Genomic DNA, 12,663 nt, shown 5'->3' on the forward strand with positions numbered 1-12,663 from the left:
TTAGTTTACCTCTCCAGGTCTTACTCTAGAATTTTACACTCGTAGTTAGGTCCTGACAGTTTCCGTTTAGGAGAAGAAAGAAACAAGAGGAAATTACAGCCTAAATCAAATGTCATGTTTTGTAAATCTGAAGTCAGAGGAAGCGTTGCCTGTATTCTTGGTAGCTCTGGTGACAGTTCAGCTAGAAATTTCCTTAGTCAGTTCTGCATCTTTCGGAGGCTGGCAGTGATTTGGAGGCTGTAAAGGATGTCACATAGCTGAAGTCTTGCTGGTGTAAGAGAGGAGCTGCTTTCTATGTACTAGGGCCCCAGTCTGAAACCCAATTTGCTCCTTGTCTCTGCGTTGTGGTAGCTGGGCTGGCTCCTTCTGGGCTGTGGTTCTGGTGGGACCACTTAACTGAACCCTGGTGCAATGTGTTTTGTACAGAGATGAGCGTCAGAGTTCAAAGCTTAAGCCCCCGCTCCCCTGGAGCTTGTTAAATTAATGCAAAGGTGTTGTGGGAGATGTACAAAACTAGGACAGGAAAATAATTATTTCTTTGTGACGGCTTTCCCCCATCGGTGTGTGTCAGTCCTCAGCGTGCTGCCATGGGTGGTGTGGCCTCAAAATGAAGTGAATATGTGGGTTTAACTGCAACAGAAGAGGAGTGAAGTGCTGTGATGCACTTCTGATGCACACACACTGCAGCTCTTTGCAGCAGCTGGGTTACTGCTCTTCTCTTTTACGCAGCAGTGAAAGCCAAGCTCAGGTTCAGCTTCAAGGTGTTGGCCTGCAAGGTGTCTGCTCTTTGCTCCAGAAATTGCTGGAGCTCGTTCAGATGTCATCTTTTACAAGAAAAATAATCAAAGTGAAAAATAACATCCAGCGTTCTGTTAGAATACCTGTATTTCCCCACAACACCTTTATTCCCTGATTCTACTTTGGCTCAGGGTTACCAGTGAAAATAGCCCACATACTGAGAACTTCAGCCCTGTGAAGCTTCAGGAGCACCAAGGGCAGATGGAAGCCTTCCCAGCCTGAGCAGTCCTGCCTGGCTTTAGAGGGCTGCTCAGCAAGGAAGGAGGAAAAACCCACAAAACAACACTTTTCTTGCGTGAAGATGTGCTGATGAATAATTGCCCTGTGCAACTAGCAGGTATAGTCAGCCTCCAACACTGAGGCTGGATACCAACCCAAAACTGTCCAGACAGAAAGGAAGCCAGCTCTGTGTGTCCCAAGTACAGCAGCAAGGGACTAGACAACAATACCAGACCCTTCCTTGCAATCCAAACCTAGGCGAGGGAGCAGCGGTGTGCAGATCTGGGAGAGCTGCTGAAGGCAGCTGGTGTCAGTAGGAGATTGCATTTTGTTTCTCCTTGTGTCATGGGAGGTACCCATTGAAAGGAAGCTATTTATATTCTTCTTTAAATCTTTGCTAATTCACCTGTGTTCTGCAATTGTCTACGTGTCACGCTATGAATATATGATTTAATAAGTAACCAGAATTTTAAGCAGATTATACAGACAGTCAAAAAATACAAAAAAGCCTGAAGCCTCAAAATAGCTGTTTTCAATTTTCACTGCTGAATAGAATTTCAGTAGGATTTAACCTTTGTTCGTTGATCATGGCACAAAAGAATATATACATGCAAACGAGGAGGCTGAGGTAATGATTATATGCAAAGATGCTGCTAAGTATATAATTAAAAACTGCCCTGTGAGACACCCCCAAATTTTATATCCTAATTTTATTTTATACTGCCATTTTGGGGAGGGATGGATTCACCTCTCCCACGCACTCTTTGCACCTGTTTTGTATAATGGGCAGATTCAAAGTCAGCTTTGTAGGAAGTCTGCTCTGTATGATTCAGATAATATTATGGAGTATTTGTTAACCTAATTTTTGCCCCTCTCCAATACTCCAGCCTAGACTAATTGACTGCAGTATTTGGCATTTAAATTTTCAGCAATAGGGTCCATGAAAATTGATCTCCCAATGTTTGATACTAATTCTTTGTTTACTGCTTAACTGAGAAAATTGAAACAATTTCTCTGCAGAGCTTGAAGTGAAGGAAATAAACGTGCACTTGTGGCCACACTTAGGAATGTAAGAGAGAGATTTTTATTTTAGGTCATTGTTATTTATGTGATGCTGAATCCAGGAACCTTAGAAGTACAAAATGTCATAGTGTAACGTATATTGCATAAGGTTGTATGCCAACAAACTTTGTAAATATGCTAATACTGATTAGCCAGGACAGTTCTACCCTAGTACTTGTAGTGATTGTCCTGTCAAAACCAGTGCTTTTGTTTTCCTGCTCATCGGTTCTGCATTTTTTCTCTAACCCATCTTAACATTTGTGTCTCCTGCATAGTAGAACCTTGAGAGCAGCTATGAAGACTGCTGCAATGAGAAGAGCAAAAATCAAATTTCTGAATATAATACTGAATATAAACACTGCAGATGGTATTGCAATGAAATGCAAGAGACAGATTTTTTTTTTTTTTCACTGACAGAAGTGGGAAATTTACTTTTGCTGGGATTTTCTTTTTCCTAATCCATGAGTTGCTGTTCTTTTGAAATAACTTCCCCTTTAAAACACATTATTCCCGTAGAATCTGACAACAGAAACTACTTATTCCCGTGATAATAGATGCTTGAGATCTTGCAGACATCCATTGTTGTTCTTCCCAGACAGGAGCATTTCTCAGAGCCATTAGTGATACCACTTGCAGCGCATGTGTTCCTGGCTTTGTCATCTCACACACCAATTTTCAGGAAAGGGATGTAGCACTGAGCAGTACCAGATGCCCTTATTAATCAGAGATGTCTAGGATTATGTCTAGATATCGGAGTGCTCCTGTGACACCTGCTGTGGTTGCATAGGTTCCAGCTATGAATGTATACATGCAAAACAGCAATTTGCACTGATAATCCCAGACAGGAAAATACTACATTTGTCTCCTGTAATTTCTGGCTTTTAGCAGATACTCCACTGCCTGCACTTGGAGCTGATTTTCCAGATCAGATGAGCTCCAAGCTATGAGTTTTGTGTTTGGGAAGGGGACTCAGAAGGGTTTGAAGGCCTCTCTTCCGTGTGGGCTCCAGATGCCTGCTGAGTGCAGGGTTGGGGCTCCCTGGCTTTTGGAGGAGACTCCAGCTGCAGAAAGGTCTTCATTTTGTGAATACAGAAAATAGAAGGTGGAAGCATGTGGGTGCTGCATGCACCGGGTAGCTGTAATTACTGCTTCGTGTTCCTGGCAGCGGTGATCGTGCTGGAGGGGCCAGAGCCAGATGGGCACGTTTTTCTGATGTCTGCCAGACTTTGCTTCAGTGCACTTTTCTAATATGTCACAAATTTTTACAACACTTTTATTCTAATTATGAACAAATACCAAACTCATTTGCCTTGCGTGCTTTTAAAAGCGGCACTTGGGCAGAAATTGTGATGGCTCCTTAAGTGGTCCATGATGATGATGGTTTACTTCTTGGGGGAGGAGGTGGCTTCCTCTGTCGTGAAAGCATCAGCCATCCTCCCTCAACATGCTGCTTTTCTGGCCCATGTCTCTGCAGCACGTGAGCAGTTTGCAAGTGATAATGTAATTACTGTTGTAATGGTACTAAGGTAATAGTGGAAAAACGCCATTATTCACAGACAGAGCAAAATGCAAAGGAGATGTTTTGTGACTTTTTTAAGGTTGTACAGAAATTTCATGCACAGAAAGGGTTTTGAACTAGTTTTAGTAGCTTTTTATCAGCCTTTCCTGGATCAGCTGTGAGAAAAAGGCTTCATCCTGCCCATTCTCAAGGGAGGTTTTACCATCCGTTTTAGGATGCACCAGGGATAGTTTTCATTAAATTCAGTTTTATTTATTACATTTAAGGATTAGATGTATGCTATGGAATGGTAAACTGTGGTGTAGACCACCCATACGTGAATTAACTTTCTGAGAACATGCCCTGCCCATGGGAAATGTAAGTTTCCCTGTTCTGCTTTCATTGTCATTTCTTCCATGCAGTGCAACAAAATCCTGTGCTAATGTACACATTTTCGCTCTTATACAGAAGCACAGTCTTAACTGTATCTTTAAATGAGAGCTGGAAAATCAATTTTTAAATGCATTATTTGTGTTCCTTAGGTAGGATGGTTTTGCTTTTTCATCATCATTGAAGACCATTTGCTTTTGTCTTGCACAACAGTGACTGTGACAGTGCACTGGCTGTGACATTTTGGCAAAATTCTCAGTGACCCACAGAAAATTAGTTATTTCCCTTCCCTGAGTATTACATACTGTATGTACTGACACTCTCTGCCATTTGACAGTTATCATACATCAGTGGGTAACAGAAGGATCAACTTTAGGTGTGAGTGCAAGGTATATGGGGAGGGGCTTTGTGTTTAACTGCCACTTTGCCAACCTTGCTGATTTGGCTTGGAGTGAACCCTTACTGCAGAGGTCTGGTGACTTCAGGAGGAGTGGATTTAGGATCTTTTCCTTTTTGGTTTAATTCCTTGTGCTCAGGTCTAAGTTCTGTCTCTCTTCTAGCAAACCAATAGTCCTTAAGATGTGAAGATACGTTTGTCAGTTTGTGTATATGCAAAAAGAAGAAAGAGAGGAGGAATTTGTCTATGTTATATATCAGTCTCATCATTTGAGCTAAGATTATTTTTTAATGCTGACTGTTGCAGTACTGAAAACTGTAAAATAACGTCGGTGCTTTCCTATTACCAATGTCAGGGAATGTTAGCCTGTGCTCCTGGTCCTGGTGGGTTGGCCAAAACAGATGCAGCACTGCTTTTCAGTGTGAATGACCAATTTGTGGCTGAAGGAATTGGCAACAGTGCAACGAATCAATTTGCATGTAGAAATTGTTGTGGACATCTAATTAATAGAATTCAGGCCATTTTGGTGTTCAGAAATTGTATAGAAACAAAATATTTTAATTGTTTGCCTTTCCTGCCTGCCACTTGTAATTGTTTTGTACACAGTTTAAGTCCTGGGAATAACTCAGAAGTAATTCATCGCATCTGTTCCAAAGACTGGTTAATCTTTAGGATTAGAGAGACTGGCTATATGGTTGCACATGTAAAAACCATGTAATTTCTCTTTCTTGGTCAGAAGATTGTTCTTCCACACATTGTGTTCCATGATTAGAGAGACTGTCAGGTCAAGTTTTGCTTTGCACAAATTTTTGAATAGAATACCACACAAACAGACCGAAGAATTAATTATGTGTTGCAGAAGTCAACATAAGGATTCCTACGTCTTGTAAATGATTCTCCTAAATACTGTCTTGTATCAGAATCCCCCAGATTCTGTGTTCCCTACGGCCACTTATTTTTCCCCAGTGCAAGTCTGTAGAGTGGAATATTGTTCATTGATACAGTGAAGCTGAGCAGATTAAAACATCAGACTGAACTAGCCTTCCGTGACGCTCATCTTACAGTCCTGTTTGAGGCAGAGCACAGCACTCCAGAAGTGTTGGCAGAAATGCTGGATAGAGGGAAATAGTTATTTCCATAAGCCTACTGGCTATGCTTGCTAGCACAGCCCACGTGCAGTCATTTGTCTTTGCCACAAGAGCACACAGCTGCCTCGTGTCACCAGAAGCCTCACATCTTTTTCTGCAAAGCTACTTCCTAGCTGGGCAGTCCCTGCTCTGTATACTTCTATAAGGTTGTTCCATACTGGACTCAGGACTTCGCATCTGTTGTTCCTGAATTTCAGATGGTTCCAGCCTCTCAGTAACGGTGCTGCCCTTCAGCTTATTGCCTCTTGGAGGCAGACCGCTAACTTGCCAGGAGAGCACTTTGTACCATTCTTCAGGTTATTAATAGATATTCAACAGCATTAGCCCCATCATCCATAGTGCACTCTTGGAGATGGGTGTCCCAGATCCAAGCAGAGCACTATCGCTGTGCGGTCTGCCTGGGAATCAGGCTCAGCATCTTCATCAGAGGCCCCAGTTCTGCAGCCCGGTGTGTGGACACCCTCAGCCTCGTTTGGTCTCTCTTCTTGGGCAGATATCAGTTTATTGAAGTGTCAGCCATCAAAAAGAGATTACTTTGGAAGTCATTAATCAGAAAATCTGATTCCTCACTATTGTGACCTCTTTGATTTTGCATGTCCATGGGTGTATCGTGGGCACAGTGCTCCTTCCCTCAGCAACTATTCCTCATAACTAATCTCCTTTGCAGAAATGAATGGGCAGGGTTGTTTCTAAAAGTAGGTGAGACTTTGAGACAAACACCCACATGGACACATTTAACATTATATGCTAGAATGATGATTGTATGAGTATTTCACACAGTGAATAAGAATTACAAGAACTGACCAAGACATTTTGGCCTAGAACAGATCAGGAAAAGATAAGTAATGTGAGGGTTTTATTTAAATCTGTATTAAAAATATTGCCCACTATTATCTTTACCTACTTAAATTTTATTTCTTCTGGTCACTCTGCTACACTTCTCCCCTTCTTTTCTTTTACTCTTTCCATTCATTCTGCCATCAGGTTCTACTGGGTCTGCTGGGAGCAGGGCGTGCTTTATGTACAGACTTCTCTGTTAACAGTGGACCAAAGGGCTGCAGCTGTTGGTGCCTGGAGCCATACAGGTATTCAGCAGAGGAGACAGTCCAGGGGCAGGTATCTGCATTTGTTATTGTCTGCTCAAAACGTAACATAGGATAACATGAACGTTTTGGTTGAGCATTAATGGACTGCAGACGAAGGCTTGCCAGAGCTGCTTCAGTCAGTGGGAGCAAAGTGAAAATGCCACTGTAGCTTATGATCCCAAATAGTTCTTGCTGTAGCACTGGTGATTACGCTGCAGAGCTGAAGCTTATAATAAAGCAAGCACGCTGTGGAATGTTAACAGTTAGAAATAGATACTCCTGGACACTGGGACTTGTCTGTAATTACCCAAATTGTGTCGTGCTCCCGGAAAGTCACTCCCTGGGTGTGTCCCTCCAGGACTGAACTGGAAGGTTTAAGGGCAGACATTTGATACTTTCTGGTTTTTTATACATAAAGCTCTGTCTTTACAATTTTTTAAGCACCAAAGGTTGAAATAGTGATGACGTATCTTTAAAAATACACAGACTGTCAGCCCAACACTGAAGAAGTCCCAGGAAAGAAGCAGTTGTGTGGACCTGAAGAGACAAAATTCACAGTCTGGTTGGGAAGGGTTATGTTCTAAAGAAACGGAAAAAAATGAACAAACCTGATTTATTTTTAAAGAGAACGTGTTTGCATGCAGTGAAATACTGATGTACACGGATCAGGCTGTCGATCAGTCAAACATGGCTGCTCATGTTCCCCTTCGGGTGACCCAAGCATCGAGCAGAGAGAAGGAAGCCATGCTTACAAAGGCCATTGCAAGCCATTTACTTAAGTACTTACATGGTAGGGTCATCTTTACATGCATGGAAGAGCACAAGTATGTTAAGTATTTAATAAATGCATTTTCTAAGTTGGAGAGATTGGTTTGAACATGCTGCATCATAATGCAAACAAACCAAAGCTCCCTGAGAATCCATGCATGCTTTCTCCTTAAATCTAAGCACTGTGCTATTTGACTCAGATAACTGCAGTTTCCTTGGTGATCTTCGCATGTGTCAAGCACTGAAGATTTAGCTTTCTGTTAATCCTTCTCTATTTTAAAGTATTCTTAGCAAGAATTAACAGTATGTGCCTAAGAGATGTTATTCAGTAAGGGGTGGCTTCTGAGTGAGGGTATGCGGTTATTTGCTTAAGCAGGCACCTACTGTTCTTATTACATATAGGTTTCTTAGAAACTTGGTGTTCCTGTTTTATTATTAAATAAGGAAACTTCCCATGTACTGGTCTATCAGACAGGAGCTGATTTTCAGCATTTTGAATCTGCAGCTATTTGCATATACCCAAGAAAATGGAAATAGGGAAGCTAAAAATTGACGAAATTATACACAGTTTTTAAAACACTTCTTTTGTTTGTTTTACTTCTTTGTTAGTTTTGCACTTCACAGAATTTGTTGACAATGATTCTGAATTCTATTTGTCTGCAAATATTCAAGCTTTTTGTGTGAGACTCTTGCCCTATGCCCAGGAACACCACAGTAATCCTGGGAGAGCCCTCAGTGCTGTGTAGATGTCCCCATGTGATTTGGGGTGGCCTGGGTGCCCCATGCGTGCTGTGCTGCTTCTGACCCAGGATAGAGAGAAGCAGGTGGAGTCCCTCCTAAGGGTTCAGGTGCAGACCTAGGTTCTGGCTGTTGATGAAAGTATGCTTTATTTTTGTTTTGCAAAGAAAGTGGACTTAACTTGGTAGTGTCTGAAAACCTTCAAGTGCAGATCCAACAGTGTGAGTCTTACGAAGGGCTTTTTTAGCACAGGCATTCCTTTACTTCCATTGTGCTGTTTGTCCTTACCCCGAGCAAAAAACATGGATGGAAACTGAGTTACTGAGCTTCTGGTAGTGCTGTAAACACGAGAAGTACACGAAGAGGAAGAAAGGTAAATGGAAATGGAAAGTGGGACAGAAGTAAGTTTGTCTCAGAGACATAAAAAGACATGCTGTCTGGACTGAAGGGCTGGCAGTCTAAATTTAGATAATGAGAAGCAGCAGCCAGGAGAGGAGGAAAAGAGAGGGCAAAGATGCAAAAGTCAGGCAGCATTTTCATCCACATAAGTATATGCTCAGTGCTTTGTGGGGCATGAAGGCAGTTTGGTTGTGATGCTTTTTTGAATTATTCATCAGTACAAGGAATTTGAAGCAAGATTGCTGGTGAGAGCACAGGAGGTGCTTTGAGTCAGAGTGCCAGGGCTGGAGGTAGCAGAGCAGGTGGCAGAAACTGGAAGGTTTGGTTTGTCCCTGTCACCTCCAGGGAAGATGAAGCTCCATAGTGGATGTGGATCATAGAATCACAGAATCACTCAGGTTGGAAAAGACCTTAAAGATCATCGAGTCCAACCATGAGCTAACTATACTACCCTAACTCTAAAAACCCTCCTCTAAATAATGTCCCTGAGCAAGGGAGCAGGATGGAGGGCTCATGGTCAGCACCTTTGTGCTCATCTCCAGCTTTGTGTTAGAGGGTGTTTATTGTGTCTTATTTTCCCAGAGAAGCCAGGAATGCCTTTTCCCTCCATCCCTGGAGGTGTTCAGAGCCACACTGGATGAGGCCCCTGGCAGCCTGATCTAGTGGGCTGATCTATATAGGCTGGCAACCCTGATCTATATAGGCTGGCAGCCTGATCTATATAGGCTGGCAACCCTGCCTATGGCAGGTGTTTGGAACTGGTGGTCTGTGAGGTCCATTCCAGCCCAAGCCACTCTGTAGTTCTGTGATGGTTCTGTGATGCTCAAGATTGAAGAAGCTACCTTAAACGCTTGGTAGAATGCAATACCAGGCCTGCTCATGCATACGCTCACTGCATCAAAGCAGTGTCAGGAGGAGAAATCAGAGCTGATCAGATTTTTGTAATAAAACTGACTACTTTACCTGGGAAGTTTGCCAAAACGTACTGTAAATACAGTAACATTTGTGTTCCAGTGCTAGAAGAGCTATTTTTAATGGGGTTGAGGAATCTGTAAGGTAATCTTAAGTCTGAAGAAACTGGATCTGCCCTTACAAGTTTTAGGGTGAGTCTGTCTGGCCGTGGGGCTGCTCTGGGTGGGGAGGGGGCTGATGCAGACATTTACTGGGAGCTTCCAACCTTGATGGTGTACACCTCTTGATTTTCTGTGGTGTCATTCAGCTGCGGTAGTGTTGAAACATCTGTATTTGCTTTTCCTCTGCCTTTCTCCCCATGCCATGAAGGACACCAAGGTGCAGGAACCCCTCTGATCACCTTTCAGCCATGTCAGAGCCAAGGAGGTGCCTGTTCCTGCCTCCTTCCTTCAGACACAGCTCATGAAGCGCTGCTAGGAGCTCGTGCTTGGTTGGGAGCAGAAGGGATGCTGGCTGTAGTTTAGTTTTGTGAAGGTCATACTAAGAGGTGACATGTAATTATGTCACCACTGCCTTGCACAAACTGTGTTGGTCGTTGATGGAAACAGTTAAGCAGAATGGGATTTTTTCTGTTAAATATTCCGGGTATTGGTGTGGCCTTGTAAGGACAATAAAAATTGCTGGATGTTTTTCCTGTCTCATGAAGTAAGAGTCTCTCAGTTATCTTAATCTACCCTCCAATTATCCGTACAATGGAATTTATTTAACGTTCATGTTTGTTCTGTCAGCCAAACATAACTCCAACAGTGTCCTTCAGTAGGAAGAGCTCCTCTGTCCCATTTCCTGCCTCTTCACAAATCCATCAGGTGGCAGCAGCTCCACCATTCATTAGTGATGACAGTGAAGCAAGTTGACTCTCATGTTTTCTTTGAAGTGCTTGGAAGTGAGAGAGAGGCCAGAACAGCTCTACATGGGCAGCTCCAGCACTGCCTCAGAGCCAGCAGCACATGGGCACCAGAGCAGGTCTGTTCTTGCAGAAGGGCTGCTCCTGCACAGCCTGCAGCTCACCTTGCTGATGTCCTCTGCTGTATGGCAACTGCTGTGTCACAGCCTGAACCACTGATTGAGCACTTGGAGAAAAGACCCGGTCAGCCCTGAGAGCACAGGTGAAGGCAATTCACCTGTGTGACCAGAAGGGGTGGAGTCAGGCTGCACTGCTCTTAGACCTTGTTTAAGGGCTGACTGCGGCTGAGGGAGGATCTCTTGTTGGAGATTCCTCCTTTGTGGAGTTTTTCCCCATGAGCCTCAATCCTTGTGGGTGGGTAAGACTTCCATTTTCTTCTTTCTTTTTAACGTTTTCTTATGGTGCTGGTCTTGTTGCGGTTAAACCACTATAGCTGGCAGCTCAGTGAGAAGCTCCCACAGAAGGGCGATCTGTGTGTGGCACAGGTTGTGAAGGTCTTCTGTAGTCAGCACGCAGTTATGTTGTGTTCTGCTCCTGAGCTGTTTTCTTTGAGCTCCAGCTATACTCCGATGCTCACTTTCTTATGTTTGCCTTATAAATGATAATGTTGATCTTTTGTAAGAGATATTGGCCAATTTCCTCAATTATTTCCTGCTGCAATTACTGATTTCTTAATGATGAGGAATGCTTGACTGATACATGGTTGGCAATCTGAGTTGTAGTTGTGAACTATGAAAGTTACATTTTCTTAAGTTTGTGGTCTTTAAAAGGGTGATGTTCTCCCAGTGTTCTTTTCAAGCATAAAGTAGCAATTGGATTGAGTAAAGGCATTTCCAGAAACAGCTGTGCTGGGGGATCTGCGGAAGCTCTGTACCCAGAGCTGCTTCTTCCATCTCCAGTGGTGGAATTCTGAAGCACATTGTTTAGGACATCAATACTTTTATGCAGAATATATTTCATAAAATGATGGCAGCCTGAGCTGAATTCTGAACTTCCTGCTGGAGTTTTCAAAAGCTGTATACAACAGCTCATATAATCTAAGGCTTTACAACTTCTTACTTACCAAGATATTACATCTAAATAAAATGTGTAGTTAAAATTGCAAGTGCACACGGGTGTAGTAGTAGATTAATTGTCTTTAGTTTTCTTTAAAGTATCATCCATGAGTCCTTTAAGCTGCTCTATGTTTGCCAAAGCTCTTGCTCACCTGTGCAGATGGAGCACAGGTTCCTGCTGACGGAAAGGAAGCGCTGGCTCCTTGCATTCCTTGGGCAAAGCTTCTCCTGCCTGACTTCTCACAGCCCTTATACAACAAAGCTGCCTAAAGAAGATTTCAGTCATTTCACCAGTATTAACCTCTGCACTTTTCACACCTCTGTAATCCATGCCACAATGAATTTGCTTCTCCAAGTCATGTTGTTAAGGAACACCCAAGAGCTCTAAAAAAAGTGACTGAAATTCTATAGTCGAGAACTGTGGTGGGAAGAGAAGCATTCTGCTGTTAATATTTCCTAGTCATAACATACAGCATTTAGCTTCTTTCATCGTTGGAGTATTTGCCTTGCTGTCCTCAAACTGATAATGCAGCTCAGGATTGCAGCCTGTCTTTGCAGTTCTTGCTTATTCTGTAGAGTTTTGTGAGCTTGCTGAAATAGAGGACTGTACTGTGAGCAGTGTTGGCTGTTTGTTTTTTCTCATTTTTTGTGGATACCTGAACGTTGTAATGGGCAATCGGGAGAATATAATATACAGTTCATATTGAGTTGGAACAGAATTCTACAGTTTCGTAGAAGTGCTTAAACAACAAAGGGGTCTGCTTGGTTTTCTAGTTCAACTGTTTATTAATGTACTGATTTCCCTGGAATAAAACTGCTTTTTACAGTTTAAGAAACTGATGAGAAAGGTGGTCTTCAGTTTCCATGATGTTGTTGCTGATGGCTTGGTTTTTAGCTGTAAAAGTGTTAACTTTTTATTGCAATTGTTTGTGATGGCGTATCTTGAATAGGAATGTTAAAGTTGTTACCGTTAAAAATCCAGGAAGCTGTTAAGGATTGAGTTGTTAGTCTGAAAAATGCTTCTAAGTTACAAAACAGTTGGAAAATGCTCTGGCTCTTGCTGGAAGGGAGATCTGGAGGAGGTGCCAGCTCACTCGAAAGGTGTTTTTCACATTCATTGCAGTCAAGAGGCTGGAGCTTGGGGGCTGAGAGCACCGTGCTTGCAGCAAGGCTTCGCTTTTCAACATGGTTGCATTCCCAGTGGAGAACAATTGGTGTGAAGTGCTTATC

At 42.7% G+C, this 12,663-nt stretch overlaps 1 protein-coding gene across 5 annotated transcripts in view; it reads left to right on the forward strand.

Annotated features, from left to right (window-relative positions):
* DIP2C (disco interacting protein 2 homolog C) overlaps window positions 1-12,663 on the forward strand; it is a 283,812-nt gene that overhangs the window by 99,452 nt on the left and 171,697 nt on the right. The window lies entirely within an intron of this gene.

The sequence above is a fragment of the Cyrtonyx montezumae genome, unplaced genomic scaffold (assembly GCF_038088225.1).
Source record: "Cyrtonyx montezumae isolate F1298 unplaced genomic scaffold, pur_monq_1.0 scaffold_14, whole genome shotgun sequence".
Lineage (NCBI taxonomy): Eukaryota > Metazoa > Chordata > Aves > Galliformes > Odontophoridae > Cyrtonyx > Cyrtonyx montezumae.